Genomic DNA, 20,673 nt, shown 5'->3' on the forward strand with positions numbered 1-20,673 from the left:
GTGTCCTGGTGGCCTGGTAGCTGCAGGACTGGTGTTCGGAGGGTTTAGGTGAATAATGTCACCCAGGTGACCTTGGTTACAGACTTTTCAGGCTGCCGAGATTCCTGCTCAAGGAGAAGGAAGCTCTTCCCTCTCCAAACCGTAGAGACACTGGTCTGGCCCACTGTTCCACACACTGAGGGACGCTGGCTTCTTTGTCTTTGAGTCACCAGTGCTGGGCACAGCGGCCTCCTGGTGATTCAGGTCCTGACGACCATTTTGGGAGGAGGCAATGGCTGCAGGTCCAGAGGAGGAGAGGCCTATCTAGTTTACCTACCTGTCGTATAATACCCTGCAGTGCACACAGTGCTTCTGCCCCTCATGCCTTATTTGACACATACAAGTGCTGCTGGGCCCATTTTGCAGACGAGGAAACTGAGGCTCGCCGAGGACATGATTTGGCCCCCAGTATTTTCACCTGTCATGTTTTGCACCTGGGGCCACTACAAGTCAGCGAGGTCATGATTTGAGCCAACCGCACAGGAAGTTAACTTCTGGCTGGGCCTCAACCTAACCCAGGTCCCCAGTTCCTCACATTCATGTTCATGTTCAGTCATGTCTGTTATACTGCCTGTACTGTGTGTTTTTCTTTAAATCCATCATCAGTATTTCCTGATCCGGTTCAGTCTGAACAAAGCACAGTACCTTTCAGTTTAGGGTTCTTTTTGTTTCTTTTGTGTTTTACCCCGGAAGGGAAAACAGAATTCCACGTCTGTTTGTTTTATAACTTTTGCATTTCAGACAGGCCAGAGGGCTCCGTGGACTTAGAGCAGATTCCCCAGACAGGGCTGTGTGCTCTGAGATCACACCTTGTTTTATGGTGCTTTGCTTTCTTGCGCTTCACAGGTGTTGCGTTTTTCACAAATTGAAGGTGGAAAGAGTCTGACTCTCTTTACCACGAGACTGGCTTTATCTCTGTGGTCTGGAACCGAACCCACAGGATCTCCGAGGTCTGCTTGTGCGTGATTTTGAGGCCAGATTTGGATGCTGTGGTCAAGTCCTCCAGCCCCACCTGGAGGCTGAGGTTAGAGATGGGGTATGGGGCCGAGGTCACCTGGCTTGTGCATCCATGAGGTCCTGGGGGTGAGGCCAGAGACGTGTGCCGCCTGGCTCCAGCTGTGTGTCTGAAGTCCTGCAGGTGAGGCGGGTGATTTTGTAAAAAGGGGCTCAGTTCAGAGTCAGTTGGAGCTTCTCTTCCTGGCTTTGTGCTTTGGGCCGGTTAGTTTGCCCATTGTGCAGATGAGACAACCGAGGTCCAGAGGGGAAAAGTGACTTTCCCAAGTCACATGGCTAATCCATTCAAGTCCAGCAGGCTAACCTGCTATTTTAGACAGTTTACCCTACAAAACTCCATTTTGGAGTGAAGTAGGCTTTCAAAAGCCCACCTGGGAATCTAAGCATTATGTAAAATGTTTTTTTTTTGAAAGTGGAGAAACTTGTCCCCTGGCACATCTGGAGACGGAACACTTTCCACTCTCAAGGCTGAAAAGGTGCTTCCGGGGTTCTTGTGTGTGCAGAAACGTTTGTGCCCGGAGGGCAGGGTGGCTTTGGCTTGCTAGCACTCATCCTATGGAGCCCATCCATTTGTTCAGGACCCTATGGGTGATGATCTTTGCAAACTCTCTGGGGAGCACGGGTGGTGGTTAAATGATGTTACCTGTGTCCTCAGTATGTTACCACCTGTTCTCCTAGCTCTGGGGCCTCTTTGCTGTTTGGGTCACAGAGCTTTGCTGAGCCCCAGTGCAGCTGGAGCTGAACAGATGGGGGTTTCAGGAGGTAGATGTTTTATTTTTAGCCCCATAGCTTCTGTGATTCTGTCACTATGGAGATACCGGGCTGAGGCCCACCAGGCTCCATGCTTTTCCAGTGGTTCCCCAGGCAGCCCGGTCTTCTCTGTGGAGACGTCAGTCGGGGGTAGGGGTTGGTGTGTGTGTGTGTGTGTGTGTGTGTGAGACAGAGATGTGCTGTACAACCTTGGGCAGGGTTGTTTCACCTCCCTGGGCTTTCCTTCATCTCCTTCCCTGACAAGTTGGGATGATAATTCCTGCCCTACCTGCTTCTCTGGATCTGGTATCAGTTGATTTGGGCAATCTGAGTCTTCAGTGAGGTTCGAGGGCTGTGTGTGTGCACATGCGTGTGTGCGTGTGTGTCCAGTAGTTATTCTGATGCCAAGGTCGCCCTCAAGTAGACCATCTAGAAATGTTTCCACTGCTTCTTTGTCTTGCGGCTTTTTCTTGTATCTTGGCTTCTCCATTTGAAGGCAGAGAAAGGGGAGGTTGTAGGGAAAGTATTCTAGTCATTTCCGTACGTTATCATAAAAGACATATCCAGGGAGGTTGACACCACCCTCCCTTCCCACCACCTGGGAGTCGCCACGTAGAGTTTGTGGAAATTCTCTGCTGTTCCTGTTGTGGATTCACTGCCCCACCTCCAGCAGGAAGTGACACTTGGCACAGGCTCCATTCCTGCAGTGGATGGAATGCAGCTCAGAGGATCTAAAGTGTTTGTCCAGAGGAGCACAGCTGTGAGCCCCCGAGCTGGGACTGAAACTGGGTGCTCGTGACTCCACAACCCGCGTTCTTCCTGCACAGGACGCAGGCACAAAGGGACGCGTGCCAGGGATTGGCCACTTCCCATGGCACCTGCCTCTCCCCTCCCTTTAAAATCCCAGGCTTGGCTCTTGACCCCCAGATGGAAAATAACAAGTGCTGGTGAGGCTGTGGAGAGACGGGAAGCCTTGTGAATGGATGGGGGGAAAGGAAACCGGGGCACCACTGTGGGAAGGAGTCTGGCGTTCCTCGGCTGGTTAGACACCGAGTTACTAATGGGTGAGGAGTAGATACACAGAATGGGGCCCATCCGTACAACGGAATGTCACTCGGCCATAAAAAGGAGATTCTGACACTCGCTATAACAGGGATGAACCTCAAAAATATGATGCTAAGCGCACGAAGCCAGACATGCAAGACAGATGTTGTAGGATCCCGCTTACATGAGGTGCCTACAGCAGCGAATCCATGAGACAGCAATAGGATGGCGGCTACCAGGGGCTGGGGCGTGGCGTACAGAGCGGGTTTGGGGTGATGAAAATGTCCTGAGACGGTGGTGACAGGTGCACAACGTTGTAAATGTCCTTAGTGCCGCTGAATTGTACCATTAAAATTATTGGAATACTGAGAAAACAGCTCAGACCTGAAGTGGAACCTCAGGCGGGTCTCGGGCACACGTTGCCTCTGTGTGGCCCCCGGGCTCTGGGAGCGGCCCCCTCACCTGCAGCCGGGCCGAGGCCAGCAGCTCGGCCACCAGGCTCACCTGGTCCTGGCTCCCGGGGAGGGCGGTGTCTGGTGGCCGTGTATGAATGACTTCTGTATCTGTGCACCTGTCGAAGGCGTGTCCTCTTGGCGCCTGCTTGCTCTCAGCCGGTGGAAAGATAAATACCTTTTCAAAGAGCAGATGCCAACTGCCCAGGGTCCCCGGCGTTCACAGCTGCAGGGCGAGTGGGAGACGGCTCTGCCACGGGCAGGTGCTGTGCTCCAGGTGTGCAAGACGGTGGACTGTGTGGGGGGGTGCCCAGGCCCACGCAGACAGCCTGGCGTGGAGCGTGGCCGCGCCATAGACCTGCTGGAACGAGCAGGTCCCACACTCTGGGAGCTGCTGTGGGCTCACCTGCCTTTTGGGCGGTGCTGAGGTTTAAAGGAGAACGTGTGTGAAGGTGCCTCCCCGGGCTTAGTAAGCACTTGGTCTCATCCTGTGTCTGGCCTGTGGGATGTGCTGGGATCCTTGGTCCCTTCAGGGAGAAGTCCCAGGCTCTGAAATGTCCTGGAAGCCGTGGGAGGAGTGGCTGGCTAGGAGGACAAGCCCTGTGATTGGGGCTGGGGTTTGGGGGGAGCTGAGGGATTCCAGGCCGAACCAAACGCCCTCCCTCACAGAGCTCCTTGCCCTTGTGTTGGTTGCCTGGGGCTGCGTACTGTTCTCTCACAGTTCAGGGGGCCACATGTCCAAAGTTAGGGTGTGGGCAGGGTTGGCTCCTCCTGGAGGCTCTGAGGGGGGATCTCTTCTCTCCCAGCTTCTGATGGTGGTCGGCCGTCCTTGGTGTTCGCACACACGTCGTTCCGTCTGCGGCTCCATCTCACTTGGCGGTGCCCCTCTGTGTGTCTCTCCTCGTCTGAGAAGGACACTGGCCATTCGGTTCAGGGCCCACCCTACTTACTGCAGCATGACCTCATCTGAACTAATAACATCTGCAAAATCCTGTTTCCAAATAAGGTCATGTTCTGAGGTTCCTAGGACAGGAATTTGGGGGCATACCCTTCAAGCCAGGAACGTCACTCCTCGCTCGCTTGTTGACTGAATGAGGGAGTGAATGAATGACAGTGAAAAGCCATACTTGCATGTCAGCTCAGGCGTGTGCAGGAGACTGGGCGTGCCCAGGGGCAGCTCCAGGGGCATCCCCTGCTCCCTGCCAGCCCCCCCGCCTGCTGGTCTCTACCCCCCACGCCTAGCACTCTGGCCACCTCCTGACTCAGCCAGCTTTTGGTAGCTACACGATGTTTATTACATAGGGAAGTCATGACGCAATGGGTGTTCTCTGCTTCCTTTCTGCTCGAGATCTCAAAGCTCTCTTTGTTTCTCTTCCCTTCCTTGTGGAGCCAAGAAAGACGGTAGAGACGCCTTGGTGACTTTGGGCAAGTCAGCTCTCCTCTTTGACCTCAGCCTTCATCTGCAAATGAAGGAGGCTGACCGGGATGCCTCTGAAGGTCCCTTTCGGTCTGTGATTATTTCTGTTTCACTGCTGAGAAAACTATGGGCCTGGAAAGTGTGCCCATGGGCCCCACAGGAGGCAGGATTCAAATCCAGATGCCCACATACCCAGCCCATTCCTCCAGCCTCTGCCATCTCCTGCAGGAAGCCCTCTGTGATTTACCTGACTTGTGTGGTTCCTTGGGTTCTCACTGTGCCTTGTGTGTGACGTGGGTTCACAACTGCTAGCCTGCTGCTCAGATGATATGCAGTTGTGGGGTGTGTGTGTGTGTGTGTGTGTGTGTGTTTTCTCCATGTTCCTTTCTCGTCCCTTTCTGAACAGGCAGGAACTATTTGGTGTCTCTCTGTGCTCTCTCAGCACAGCACCCAGCGCAGGGCTCAGGACACAGCGTGTGGATCAGCCTGAAAAACTTAAGCAGAGGATTAAATACTAGGAGATCTACTGAAAGAAAAACAGAGGCGGTCGAGGCTTAGACACTCTCAATAGATGCCAGAAAAGCATTTGATAAACATCAGCACCCATTACTCTTAAAAACATAGAGATTGAGGAATGAATAGGTACAGATTTCAGCCTGATAAAGAACGTTTCCAATCAGTAGTGACTTAATCCTATTTTAATAGTGAAACACTCTAGCAGCATTTTTCAGAGTATGTTTGAGGAGCACAGAATGCTCCTGGGGATTGGTCACAAAGGGATTAGGGCCCGAGCAGCGTCTAGAAGACGCCCTGTGGGAGGCGCTCCCTTTGATGTCATAAGACGAGCGTGCCCTCTCGCATCACTACTTATCCTCACTCTAGAGTGAGGCCAGGAAACGGGCCAGGAAAGACGTGGAGCCGAGCTCTTAGAAAGGAGGGTACAAAATTAATGTTTTGAAATGAATGAATACAGGGTTCGTATTAGGTTTTCAAAGCAGACACACTGAAAAGTGATTACAGGTAATAAGACAGTATGGTGGTCAAGTGGCAAAATCAGTCCACAACCGTCATGCTTTTCTCTGTGTCGGGGTCACTGTGGTGGGAAGGGGAGCCTCTGGCACCTGTTTGTTTGGGTGCCGACAACCAGTGGCCTTATTTTCTGGTGAGAAATCAGAGTAACACCCAGAGGTCTCAGGCAGCTGCCAGCATCTCCTCTGTCTCCCTGGAGCCCAGAATCCTGGGAAATGGAGGGAAAATGATGTAACCTCTGCAGACTATTCCAGATCTTTTCCAGGTCAGGTGAAAGCTGTTTCTCACGGCTAAGCTTCCCGTTTAGTGTTGTGGTTATGGAGGTGTGACCTGGAGTCAGAAAAGCTGGCTCCTGAGTCTGTGGGACCACTTCTGACTGTGGGGTTCAGCACGAGTTACGTAACCTCCCCCAACCAGAATCTCCTCATCTGGGAGCGATCACAACACCTTCCTCGCAATTCTTCTGAAGAATCTCCGAGAAGGCTTTGAATGTACCTGTGTACCATCCAGCTCTTGTTACAAAGGCTGGGAGGCCATTATTTTCAGCTCAGGACCAATCCTGGACGATGGGTGCAACTTGAGGAGAGATGGACCTTAGCTGCTCCTTAGCTTTGTCACAGGGCCCTGCTCTGGCACCTCCAAGGCCACCATGTTGAGTGGGGAGGGGCAGCTGGTGAGAAGAGTCGGGTTGTTGGAAGTAAATCGTGAACTCCTGCTGGGAACCAGAGCATAGACATGGCCACCTCGTCTTACTGTATGCGGAAACCTCATTAAGCAGCTTCGTCAGGGGACTGAGGAGTTTTGTACCTCCCCCCGATAAGGAGCCTGGCGTTTCTCAAAGGCATTTCTTGCCTCTTTTTCAATAAACAGTGAACACTAGGTATAATTCAGGTTTTAGGGATCGCGGAGCCATCCAGCTGGCTGGGGCTACAAGATGCAGACCAAGTTCTGCTGTCACCAACAGGGCTGTCCTTGGAGGCCTTGGAAGGGGTGGAGAGGGTGTGTGCCAGATGTCCCTCAGGCTGCACCTATGGCCTCCCCATAATTCCTTTTTCAGTAGCCTTCCCTCCTCCCTATTTCTTTTCCTTTCTCTCTTCAGTGTGGTGTTCCTACTGTTAGTATTATTTTTTGCCTTATTTTAACCACAGTTGTTTGCATGAGCACCCAAGGGGGCTCATATAACTTTCTGAGGATTGAAGACTTTGGGCTTTGTGACAGCTTTTTCCTTGAAGTCTGGTGGCCTTTCTCTGCTGGCCAGCCCCTTCTAAATGGTCACAGTCACTGTCAGCTTGCCAGCTGAAGCTGGAGGTTAATAGGGCAAGAATTAGGGGCTAATAGGCTACAGTTCCCAAGTTGGGTGTGATTTTTAAGATCCCTGGAGAGCTCTTAAAAATTGTAACAACTCACTGGAGAGTGATGGTTTTTTGATCTTTAGGATTCTTTAGGAATATATAGTTCACGGTATTAAAAGGAAGACTGTAACATGGATTAAAAACTAAATATATTTTAGAATTGTTTGGACCACCTATTATTTTCTTTTCATTCTGCTATTTCAAAAGATATCAAATGTTGGCTTTTTAAAAACATTAAACAGTCATTAAACATTAAATGTTAGAAACTCTTGCGCAATTAAACTTCGAACACATCAGCTTCATCCCCCTGTTAGTGGCGTAAGTCTTCCGTTAATGTCACTGAGTCCGTTTTTTTCTATCTGGATCTCCGTGATCAGTTTCTGTTTCCACATTTTCCCCTGACAACTCAAGACTCACTGTTCTGTAGAATTCAAAGAGCATTATTTTTCAAATGTTTTTCTTCACTGTTCATTCACTTAATCATTCACTTACTCATTCTTTCATTACTTAAAAAAATAAAAAATTACAAAGCACCCAAAAAGTTGCACGCGATATTACACCAGACATTGGCAAGGTTTTAAAGATAAATCAGATACATTCCTTGATTTTGTGGAAGTTACAGGCTTGTAGATTACTATAAAGACATTAAACAGATAATAAAGATCACATTTCACGTGAAAAACATTGTTTCAATAAGTAACACATTATACTTGTTACCGGACTGCAGAGGGTCAGACAGGTAAACAAGTATCTCTTTGCACCCTTGTTTGCAGTCTCCTCCCTACGGACAAGTACGTTGCTAGCTTTTGTATATGTGTACTCTTTCAGAGGCTTCTCTGCACATGTGAATATGTATTACTTAAAAAAAAAACACACCACCAACCGTTCTGCGCCTGCTTATTTGACTTAACAATCCATAAATCCTGGGGGTGGTTCTCTGTCGGTCCATTTAGATTGCCTGGGTCTCTAACGATGGGCTTTGCCTTTGGCTACTGGATGAACCATCATTTGTTAAACCAGTTCCCTGTGCGTGGAGTTCTGGATTTTAATAGCAGAAAACTGGAAGCCAGCAGTGCCGTAGTGAGCATTCTGGTACGTACTAGGTTTCCATGCAAATATACTCTCACACCTGTGGGCCAATTTCCAGAAGTAGAATGTCTGGGTCGAGGGGTGATTGCCTTTTATTCTCGATCGCTGTTGCTAAATCGATCTCCATAAAGGTAGTGCCACTTATACTCCCACTATCGACATGAGTGCGAGGCAGTGGTTTTTAACCTCAAAACCCCAGGCAAGGAAGAGCTTTTAAGTAAAATGAAAATCTGGAGAAAGCCGTGAGAGTCTTTTCCACTGCAAAGGGCAGTTCTAGCCGGGTTCCTGGCACAACCAGGCAAGGATCCTACAGGGTAGTCCCTGATTCCTGGAGGCAGGTTGTGGCCTGGAAGGTTCCTTCCTTGGGGCAGGGGGAGGGGGTAAGCAGCTGCCTTGCCCCTCTTCTGTCAGCTCGCCTGTTATCAAGTATCTGAGACACACCAGGAGCTTTAAAATTACACCAGGACTTGTAAAATGACAAAATAATTTTGCCAAGTAAGAACATTATCTTTAAAGAGCTACTACCATGTTTTCCCCAAAATAAGACCTAGCCGGACAATCAGCTCTAATGCATCTTTTGGAGCAAAAATTAATCTAAGACCTGGTTATATTTTATTATATTATATTATATTATATTATATTATACACCTGGTCTTATAGTAAAATAAGACCGGGTCTTATAGTAATTTTTACTCCAAAAGTCGCATTAGAGCTGATGGTCCAGCTAGGTCTTATTTTCGGGCAAACACGGTATTCACAGGTGCTACCAGGGGCAGACGGGGAGTTAGTGTTTAAGGGGTCCCGAGTTTCAGTTGGGAAGATGCAGAAGTTCTGGAGATGGATGGTGGCGATGGTTGCACAACACTTAATGCCACGGAACTGTTAAATGTCATTTAACCACTTAAAATTGGTTAAGGTGATACAATTTATGTTACATATATTTAACCCCACACATACAGAAAATCTACAATTCACTAGATTTTGTGAATAAAAGGACACTACGAAGCAGGAAAGAGCTAATCTAAGAATAAACAGGGAATAAACGGGGCTTTTTGAACAACTTGCCTCATTTAACCATGTGGTTCTCGTTTCACCTTGAACTTGCGACGGCCTGGCGGTGCCTGGTGCTTACCTGCTCGTGGGGTGTGGGAGATGTTATGGGCCTGAGACAGAGACGCTCCCCCAAAAGGAGCTTGGGCTGGACCCACAGAGGCTACCGGACACCCCCTGGCTGTGTCATTTCTCCGTGTTTCTCCATGTCCCCGGCCTGCTCTAGAATGTTTTCTGAGCCAGAAGTGACTGAAATGAGCAGTGACCTGGGTGCAATCTTTGTCACCATATTCCTGTGTCCCCAGTGGCTCAGATCGCTTTTGCAAAAAGAACATTTGCCCAGCCCCATCTAGAAGCAGGCAAGGGGAGCAGGTGTCTGTTTGAAATGAGTTGGCAGCTCAGGTCAGATGCTCAGAGCAGACAGCTCTGCTGGGGCTTGAGGGAGCTGACAGGCAAAGGAGAGCTTCCCAGAGATGTCACCTGGGCCTCTGCACAGCCAGGCGTGTTCCCTGAGGTGCCGGGTGTGTGACCAATGAAAATCGTCATCCTAAACAGCAATCATTGTCAGGAAACCCAGGCCGCTGTGTCAGTGCTTTCGGAGGGTGTGGATGTGTTCCCATGCTCGCTGTCACGCGTGCAGGGGGGTCTCGGACCACATCTGGCATGGGTTCTGACGTTTTTTACTGTCCTCCCTCCGTGTGTAGGGTCTGTGGTCCTCGCCCTGCTTGCAGAGAGAGAAGCGCTAGTTCTGAGGCCACAGGATGACCCCTGACCTGGACCAGTGTGTCCCAGGAGCTCATGGCTCTTAGGGCTGGAAGCTGCTTCAAGCCACATGGTCTCATCCCCCTCGTTTCACAGCCCAAACACAGATGGCTGGAGGTGAGGTGGCCAGCCAGCTTCTGAACTGGATTTGTGTGCTGCCCACACACTGAACGCTGTGTCCTGGGCATTTTAAGTCTTGCCGGGTGTTAGTTATAAAGACACCGTGTAGTTGTGGCGCACAGTTGATGGAAACACAGCCGACCTCCCCCACAGGTGTGCCCCTCGGAAGGCCCTGTCACAGCCTCAAGCCAAGCAGACACCTGTGAAGAGTTTCCATTTGACGCACAGTTGTGAAGAAGGTGACACGACTTAACCGTATTCACAGGGCGCTCTGATCACTGAGCTGACACAGCTCCTTACGTGGGCGGCAAGCGGAGGCCTCCCATTAAGAAAACCGCTACTTTTGAACAGGCTCCAAATGGAACTTTTTTTGCTTTTACTAAAATGAAGAAAATAATAATAAAACAACTCGCCCAATACCCCAAATTAGAAAAGGAAAAGAAAAAAAAAATCTTTGTATTCAGCCTGGTGTCAGAACTGAGCAGAGCCACACAGACGGAAGGAAGAAGAAAACCTCATTTAGGCCAGATCAGGTCTCCATGCTCCATCCTTCGGGAGCTGGGATGCCTAACCCTGTCTCTGTCTCTTTGTAGCATGACAAAGCTTGAGCAGAAACAGCTTCAGACACACGTGAACTGTGCTGAATTTGCCCCTGAGAATTCCCAGCGATCCCACGCGCTCACAGGAGAAATCCCACAGCCTCGGAGCTGTCTTGCCGACTGAAGTCATGATTAGAGCACTTGAGTCCTGAAGAGGTCCTTGATAAAGGCGAGTCAGACTGTTATTACTGACGCTCAGCGCAGAGAGAGCAGAGACGGAAGTGTGAGGGCTCTGTTCCCCACCTGTCAGGGCCTGAGACTGAAGCAGCGGCTGTAGGTGGTCAAGAGTCTGACAGGAGTGGGGCCGAGTCCCCGAGCCCAGCCTCCACCAGTGCTAAGGCACCGCGTTTGTGGATGGGCCATGTGTTGAGCAATCCTTGCCGCATCTAGTAGCCAGATGGTCTAAACAACCCATCAGTGGTACGGTATGTAAATATTTTCTGTCATTATCACAGTGCTGCCGTGTTGACATTAACAGGGATGAAGAATCACTCTGAGGAGCTCGCCAGCAAGAGCCAGTCAGGCCGCAGGTGGCCCTGCACCGTGGAGGGGACAGCTTTCCAGGCAAGCTTGGTCTCCCTTGCTGCCTCCTGCCCAGACACCGATTCCCTCACACAGCGACCCTGGGGAGCATTTCCTTAGAGCTCTTAGCAAGGACAGAGTTTGTTTCTCATGAACCAATGTGATGTTTTTCACTGTTGGTGAGAGCTCTGTGGCCCAGCGTGTTTCTCTCTTTGCTTTGCCTACCAGGAAGCACACAGCTAAGATTTTTTACTAATTTGCTTGTAGATTGTCCTCTGGAGAATCGGTGTAGGTTTTCTCCTTCCTTTGTAGGTTCTTTCTTTACGCATCTAGGTGTTTTTTGGGTGGTGAACCTTTATTGTAAGGTTTTTGGAAGCAGGTAGTATGAATACCATGAAGAAGCTCCCATCATGTGCCTAGTGTGGGATTGCAGGGTGCAGAACTTGTCTGTAGCCCATCTCCCCGAGTTATCGACTAGACCGTTGGTGCCAAGAGGAGTGAGATTAGGCCGAGGCCTAACTTTGCTATGTACCCTCATACAGCTGACACATAGTAGCTGGTGGATGTGTTAGTTAGGATAAGCAATGCTAGCTGCTGTAACACACAATCCCCTAATCTCAGTGGCTCCTCATAATAAAGGCTTGTTCTCACTCTTATCCTAGACGAATTGGATGCTCTGGAGGTGGCCTCTATGCAGTGAATCTGGGGTTCAGGACACTTTCCTGTTGTGTCTGCCATCCCCTGGATCCGGATGATGGGGGACCATGTGGGCATATTAGGGGCCGGCCTGGACGGGGCTGGACATCTCTCCACTCAAACAACTATTCACACAGCCCTCCCATGAATCCATGGATGAAAATGTAATTTAGGAAGAGGAAATTGGACCAAGCCAGACTGCCCCAGGGAAATGTGGAACGAATGAACAAATTCATGAAGGATGTAGAGACGAGAGTCAGGCTCCAGGGGGACAGAAGTGAGGGTTCCAGTGTGTGTGTCTCCCTTATAAAACTACATGCAAGTCATTCGGACATTGTTGTGTTTTGGATTCTGTATCAGTGGTCCCTTCTTCCAAAACTGTAGGACTGCAGGAAGTTGGAGCTGAATGGAGAGATTATTATTATTTTTGTAGACCAACTTCCTCACTGTGCAGGTGGGGAAACTGAGGCCCAGCAAGGCGAGCTGACTTACCCAGAGTCAGCCAACAAGAGCCCTGGCCTCAACCCCCACTTCACAAAGGGAATCCCGTCAGCATCTGTCCTCTGCACAGGACGGTGGGAAGTCGAGTGATTAGGTGACAGCTTGAGTCCGTCAACCGATGGCCTGGTTACTCCGTCCGACCACTGGGGAAACCCCCAGCCTGCACCGCAGCTGTTGGAAGCTCAGCTCAGGGCTGAATTTCAGCATATATTCCCCCGGGATTTGGGGAGTGGAAAACTAGTCTCTTCCTCAGACTCATTCAGGCACTGACTTCTCTTAGTGACTCATTTGTGAGTGTGAAAGATCTTCCTAAGTCTCATGTTAGGAATAGAAATTCCCCTAAACCCACAAGAGAGTCTGACCAGCGTGTCAGTTGTCCATCACTGCAGCAAAGCCAGTGGCTTAAAACACCAACCATTTTATTTATCCGCTGATGATGTGGCAGCCTGGGCAGGGCTCATGGGGACAGTGTATCTCTGCTCCACCGGTGTCAGCTGGGACAGCTTGACTGGGGGTGGGAGATGCATTTCCCAAGTGGCCCCACTCCCCTGGCTGTATCAGCTGGGGCGTTGGTTCCCCTCCACACACGCTCTCCCGATGGGCTTCTGACAGCTCCGTGTTCTCCAGGCAGTTGGATTTCTTACGTGGCAGTGGCTTCTCCAAGAGGGAAAACACAGAAGCATCCAGGCCGCCTTCTCTGTTGTCTTTTTTTTTTTAACTTAATGTTTTTATTGTAGTAAAGTACACATAACGTAAACATATCAGTGTAACCACTTTTAAGTGTGCAGTTCAGTGGCACTAAGTGCATTCACGGTGTTGTGTCACCATCACCACCAGCCAGCTCCAGGACTCTAGTCATCTTGTCAAACTGAAAGTCTGTCCCCACGACACACCAGCTCCCACCTGCCTTCCCCAGCGCCTGGCACCCACCGTTCTATTTCCTGTCTCCATGAATTCGACTCATCTGGGTCCCTCATGGAAACGGAATGACACAATATCTGTCCTTTTGTGCCTGGCTTGTTTCACTTAGCTTCATGCCCTCAAGGTTCATCCATGTGGGGCGGCCGGTTAGCTCACTTGGTTGGAGCACGGTGCTGATAACACCAAGGTTGCCGGTTCAATCCCCGCATGGGCTACTGTGAGCTGCGCCCTCCTTAAAAGAAAAAAAAAAGGTCATCCATGTAACAGAAATTTCTTTGTTTTCAGGGCTGCATAATATTCCTTCATGTAGCCAGACCACATTCTGTTTATCCATTCTTCCGCCGACGGACCCTGGGGCTGTCTCCACCTTTGGCTGCTGTGAATAGTGATGCTGTGAGATGGGGTACAGGTGTGCGTTTGAGTCTTTGCCTTCACTGTTTGGTCTTCCAAAGGCTCGGGTACCAACCTGGCACCGTGTTACTTCCACCCCCTTCTGTTGGTGAAAACAGGTCACAGGGCCCAACTAGATTCAACGGGAGGGGAGTCCACGAGGCTGTGGCTCACTGGGGGCCATCAGGGTACCCGTCCAGTACAACCACTCAGGAAAGAGGTCTTTGAAGAAGAGGCCCGGTGGGGCCCTCACACAGACCCATCTGAGGCCTGGCTGCACGCCCCAGTGCCTCTGGAGCGCCCAGGTTCCCGTGGCCCCAGCGTCCAGAGGCAAGGTTCCGCTGGCAAAGCTCCCACCGGACCCTAGCTGTCCCCTCCCTCGAGGAGGCTGCACTGCTTGCTGTCTGCTTTGTCTCACTAATGGCTGTGCCTCTTATTACATAATCTGTTATTTTGTGCCGCACCAGGCCCTGGGGACTTGTCAAAAGTTTCTAAAAGCCAGCTGTACGAGCTCCAGGCAACTGGGGTGCTGCCGCTCCCTCATAGTATTAGTCACTCTGTGCTTAGCTAAATTTAACTTTTTATCATCCAAATGATATTTTTGTGGGCTTGGGATTTTACATAATGCTACCAACTGCTGCGGGCTAAGAATTTCTCCTTTTTGTTAGGCTTGTGTGTGTGCACGCGCACGTGTGTGTGCGTGTGTTGGGTGTTTTCCCCCATGAACTTTTTGCATGCTCAAGGAAGCATTGTTCCGTTGCTCTTTTCTGTTCTGCCCTCCCAGGCCTGGGTTTTCTTCTTCGGGCTCTGCTTTGCCACTTGTCAACTGGGAGAAAAATCGCTCCTAACGGCTTTCTAATGGACCTGCTAATGCCTACTTCCTCACTTGAGGTCTCTCCTCTTTCAAGGTCTCTGAGGGTTTCCTGCTGCTTCCAACAGGCTTCCAAGAGAGAAGTTGAGCTCCACTGTAGAGTGTCTCTTGAGAAAGCAGAGAGAAGGATCCAGAAGTGGGGGTGGGGGGAAGGGCCAAGATATAAGAAATCCAGCCCACGGGCCCCAGGGTTGGGTCCAGAATGCTTGTGGGAGGGCAGGTGTGGAGAACTCAGCTGTTCTCCCTCCGCTGGGAGGCTGCTGGACGCTGAGTGCTGAGCGGGGAGACCTGGACTCTCCTTGGGGACATGGGGACACAGCTCCGACTTCCTCCAAACTGTTCAGAAATGGTGGCAGTGGCCTCATCCAGGGGTCTGTTGTTCTCCACCGTAACGACTTGGGAGGTGCCTACCTCCATTTCCCAGATGGGGAAACTGAGGATCAGGTCAGAGGGGTGAAGCAGCAGCAGTCATTACAGCAGCTGCAAGGTCCAAGCGCTTACTGTAAGCCGGGCCTGGTACTGAGCGCTTGCTCTCATTAGCTCGCGGGGGTTCTGCGAAGCTCGGCTAGTCAGTGCCCTTTTACAGAATGGAGACTGAGTCCCAGCGGAGTCAACACACAGGTTCAGTAGCTCGAGGCCACAGAGCCGAGATGGCAGCACCAGGTGTCAGAACCTGTCCACCTCTAGACCCTCCTCTCAGCCACTCCGTCACGTCCCCTCTTCTCTGCTCAGGGGCTCCAAAGCATTACTAGACTGATTCTGGCGGCCAGGCTTCCTCCCTGCAAGCCATCTTCAGAATAAAGTAGTGTGTATGTGTGTAGGGTGTCTCTGGGAGAAGTACCCCGAAACTGGTATTTGCCTCGGAGGAGAGGAAGTGGGTGCCAGGGACCAGGGACGGGAGAGACTCTCACCTGCACCCTTTTTATCTGTTCAGAAGTACTGATGTGTTATTTGCTTTTAATTATTTTATTGAAAAATTAGGCACTCCTCGGTACATACCCAAAAGAATTGAAAAACATACGTCCACACAAAAACTGGCCCCTGAATGTTCATAGCGGCATTAATTCAAAGTAGCGCAAAAGTGGAAGCCGCCCATGTGTCCATTAACAGATGATGGATAAACAAACGTGGCTTTGCACACAAAGGAATATTCCTCGGCCATAAAAAGGAACGAAGCACACATACTACAGCATGGGTGAACTTGAAAGAAGCCAGTCAGAAAAGGCCACGCATATGATCCCATTTATACCAAATGTCCAGAGCAGGTAAACCCGCAAGGACAGAAAGCAGATGGTGGGTGCCAGGGGCTGGGAGGAGAGGGTGTGGGAAGTGAGGGGTACGGGATTCCCTTTTGTGGGGGTGGAAATGTTCTGGAACTAGATAGAGGTGATGGTTGCACAGCTTTGTGAATGGGCTAAATGCCTCTGAACTACATACTTTAAAAGGGTGATTTTATGGCCTGTGAATTATATCTCAATAAAACAACTAATTAGGAGTCAGGCCTTCAGATGGGATCCAAGGCTGTGTCCCCCCTGCCTGCTGTCAGCTATCTGGCGGGACAGTTTGCTCCCATTCCACAAAAGGGACCATTTGCATCAGTCGCTTTCTGCCCATTCTTCTGCCACCTGCCTCACGGTCTCCATGTCAACGGAGACTGGAAACAACAATGTTTAACTTCAGTCGCGCTCACTACCCACTCACTTGGGAACTTATGCTTTCTACCAGGGCCAGCTTGAGACGTGCGGACGTCTGGGCAATTTGGCACCCCATCAAAACGGTCTTCTTTAAGCGTGTGTTTGACATTTATTTAGTGGGGGTGAGGAGAGACTGATCTTCTATTAATAGAAATTGTATAGAGAAACAGATTCACTTACTAATACACGTCCACTGAGTGAAACGGGGCCAGGGACCCGAAACATTTTCAGGAAAGCAGTTCCAGCTTCTGTTGTTCATGTCTCCAGAGGTTGGGTTGCTTGGTTGGTTGGTTTCCCCCTGCAATTTTCCAAATCATGTGAGAGGCATATTGAAGATTTAGATTGAAACCGTGAAGGAGAGGCTCTAATGTATAAAATGGTGACTGCCACGCCTAATACTGTGTTGTCGAAGTGAGATTTGCTGACAGGAGAACTTAAGTGTTCCATACGAGCAGTGATGGATGTGTTAATTAACTAGTGGGAGCAATCCTTTCACAATGTATACATACATCAAATCATCACATTGTAACACTTTAAATATATTACAATTTTATTTGTCAATTATACCTCAATAAAACTGGGGTGGAGGGCTGACGTATAGGAATAAAATGTTTCCTGTGTGTTCCCCTGGGAGCAGCAACACACCGAGTATTTAGTTTCAGACCCCGCCCCCACCGCAACGGCAGGTGTGCACGGTGCCTGCACGAAATCTCAGCAAGGAGTTGGGAGTCGTGTTCTGTTTTGATTTCTCATTTCCTCCGGAGGGAATGGGCTGATTTGCTTTTCGCCTTTTGCATGTGGGGGTCACCAGAGGAAACCTGGGTCACCTGGCGGCATCTTCCTATTTCATTGTCGCCCCCTCCCAGGGTCTGTTCCCCAAGGAGGTGCCTTGTTCCTTAAGCTGACCCTGCATTCGCTTTTTGGACTTTAAATGCTCTTTTGTCAGAAAAATAATTCCTCCACAGTGCACCTCTCTGTAAGGAACACACATTTCTCTCAAGGTGGGGGGGGGGGCTGCAATTCCCATTCTGCCAGGTGTGAGTCACAGTTGACCTTCTCAGCCCGGAAGACGGTCAAGGGGGTGCAGAGTGGGGCTGGCCTGCAAAAGCCTGCTCGCCATGATGTGTTACCATGGAGAACCCCTAACCTCTAAACTGGGGAGACTGACAGGGACCTCACCGAGGGTCTGGAGGGGTTGTGATGAAAGCTATGACATGGAATGGAGAAACTGCAGAGGCAGGCTGTGTGTGCTGCGTGGAGAGCTGTGGATTCGGGTGGAATGTGGGGAGAAGCCGGAGGGCGCCGTGTGCTGTGCAGGGCCCTGGCGCCTGGGACTCCCAGCCGTTTTGTTGAGGGTCCAGTGTATGTAGGGGGACGTACGTGTGGCCATGGACAGGAGGGGCAGTTGTCCCAGACCCCTGCAAGCCCCGGCCCAGGGAGGAATTCGCTGTCCCCATCGCCATCCTGAGCGTGGGACTGGGCTGGGCTGGCAGCGTGTGAGAAGCAGCCTTCAGAGCCTTGCAGCCACACCTCCCACTGCTGTGCTGGCCTGGTTATCTTTTCAGCCCCCCGATTAGATCCTCCCTCCTCCGCATTCTTACTGTGTCCTCGCTCGGCACTGTATCGCTTTCGTTGTCTGCAGCCACCATGAAATTCCTCTTTCATGTCTGTCAAGACTGCGAGCCCCTGGCGGGCCTGGGCTGGTGTCCCCAGAGCCCACGTGCCTGGCCGCTGCCCTTGGAGGAGGGTTGCTGTGGAGGTGGGAGTCGGTTCTGGACCAGTCTTGGCTCCTACAGCCCCCAGGGGGCTGCTTCCAGTCGTGGCCCTGGGAGGCCTCCTGGGCTGGTTGCCTGCTTCCTGGGCCCAGGTGTACAGGGGTGGGCTGTGCGGCAACAGACACGATGTGTGTTGAGCTGCAGAGGTGGGCCACAGGTATTATGTAGGGATGTTTCTCTGTGAGGTCCCAAACGATGTGGGATCTGCCGGCAGTTTCGGGGTGTGGGCCAGGAGCGTGTCTTGTGAAGCTGAAGAATGGACACACGGACCAGGGAGAGGCAAGGAGTTGTGAAGGAAAATAGTTTATTAGAGGCAGGAGAAGAGGTTGCAGCTCCTGAACGGGAGGGGGTCCCGAGTGGGGGGTGCCCCGTGACTGAGGCAAAAGCTCTTACTTTTATACCTTCCCTTGCCTGCTTGGGGCAGGGGGCTGGAGCCTTCTAATGGAATTCATCTGTCAGGTTTGTCCTGTTTGCTCATCCTGAAGGGATTAAGGAACCAACTCTTTTCTATCTATCTGCTCCTTCATCGGCCAGAAGGGATTTGCGATTATTAACCTTAAGGCATGTTCCCATGTCTCTGTCCTGGAGTGAAGGAGACATTCCAGGGCCTGGAGTTTCAGGATATGGCTGGTTTTTTTTTTTTTATTTCATCAGGGACGCCCCTTCCCCCCGTCTACCTAGCAATCATACTCACTAACCTGTCTCAGTATCTTCGCGGCAGCCCTGGGTTGGGTGGCGGCCTGTGAATTTCCTGTTGTCTCACAGGTTGATGGCACCTGGGATTCCCTGGAAATCCCTCTCTCTACCTTTTGCATTTGTTGTGCATGCTCATCTCTGGCCTCTGGGCATCTGGTGAAGGTGGGCCTCCAGCCACACGCTGCCCAACTGCAGGGGCTTGATGGGAAGGCCAGAGTCAGTCATTTGCATCACCCCCTGCTGACCTTGACCCTGCCTGGGGCATCAGGACGCTGGAGAACCGGGCAGCCTCCCTGCAGTCCCAAAGGTAGATGGGTAAAAAGTGTCAGGCTTGAGGCGGAGTGCTCTGAGCTGGGCTTCTCCCCATGCGTGCCAGGACCGAGCCATCTTCCCAAGCACAGGAAGCGCTGGGAAGTGTGCCCTGCTCCAGCCTCCACCAATGCATCCTGGACAGCGAGCGTCCCTTTGTCAAAGGAAGACTCCTTCAGCCGGTCATCCCTGTCCCGCCCTCTGGGCTCATCTGAATTTCCGGTCTCTGGCCTTGCTCTGGGTGATGCCCAGCTTTGTCGATTTCCCAGAGGAAGGTGCTGAGTGATCAGAGCGACCCGGTGTCTGAGCTCCTCCTGTAGGCTTCTTCCTGCAGGACGCTGGCACGTGGGGCCTGGTCCCTGACACTCCTCTGTGGCCCCAGCAAGCAGAGCCGCCCCCCTCCTCCCACAGCAGGACACACAGGAGACCTTGTGACACAGACGGCAGGTAAGGCTTGCCCCCTGGCTTTGGCACTGGGGGGTACAGGGCCTCTGTTGCCGTTTCTCCCTAGACATCTGACTTTTTCTGATTAATGTCGGGTTGATCATATTAATTGATCCTGCATCTGCAAATATTAACTGCTCTTCACTAAGTAAGGAGGACTGAGGTTCTGTCCCAGGTAGCTGTGGATTCCAGATACAGTCACACCTGGTGCCACCCCCACCTCTCCACAGACATCAGGATGGGACAGGCGTTTGGGGGCTCCCTGCCTTCCACAGTCACGTGACTGAGCGTGACAAGCAGTGGCCAGTGACGTGGAAACAACCATGTGTGTGTCTTCACATAACAGTCTCCCCATTGGAGAAACTGAGGCTGGGGCCAGGGCGTGACTGAGGTCCCCTGTGGAGTCTGGTGGCCTCAGGACTAGAAGTGAATCTCTGGGTGCTGGTTTGATTTTTCTGTCCTTCTGCCCTGACTTAAGAGTGGGAGCCCTGGGTCCTTCTGGGCTTCGTGTCCGTGCTGCTCCATTTCACGTCCCGAGTCTCAGGCACAACCTTGCTGTGTCCCCTTTGGTCGCACCAAAGCCTTTGGTGGATAGAACAAGAGGGGTGACAGTGCCGCTGCCTTTCCTAAACTGGGACGAAAGCTTCCCCCCCTGTACTCATCGGCTAGTTTGAGCTTTGGGGGCGTGAGGCTGGATCCATCTGGTGAAACCAGCCTAGCAGGGTGAAGATTCGGGGGGTGGGGAGCTCTCGTGTCCCCAGTTTCTGCTCGGTCCAGCTGGGCTGTGGGGTGTGAACGTACGGGCTCTGCTGAACACACAGTAACCTGTGCAGGAGCTGTTATGGTCCCATTCATATGAGGAAGCCGAGGCTCAGAGATGCCAAATGTCCGGCTCAAGGTCACACAGCTAGTCAGTACTGGGCTTGGGAGTGGACCCCACGTCTAGACCCCGAAGCCCATGGCGAGGTTTTCTAAACACGGCTGGGATTTCCTCAGGGGCTGGGGTCAGGCGCAGCCCTTCCTGTGGTTTGGCTCCAGGGGGGTCATTTCCCTCTTCTGGGCCTCCCCCCCTTCCTGGGAAACCCGCAGGGCAGACAAGGTCTCTCTGCTCACTGCTGGTTTCCACCTTGGTGCCGC

The sequence above is a fragment of the Rhinolophus hipposideros genome (genome assembly GCF_964194185.1).
Source record: "Rhinolophus hipposideros genome assembly, chromosome: 24".
Taxonomy (NCBI): domain Eukaryota; kingdom Metazoa; phylum Chordata; class Mammalia; order Chiroptera; family Rhinolophidae; genus Rhinolophus; species Rhinolophus hipposideros.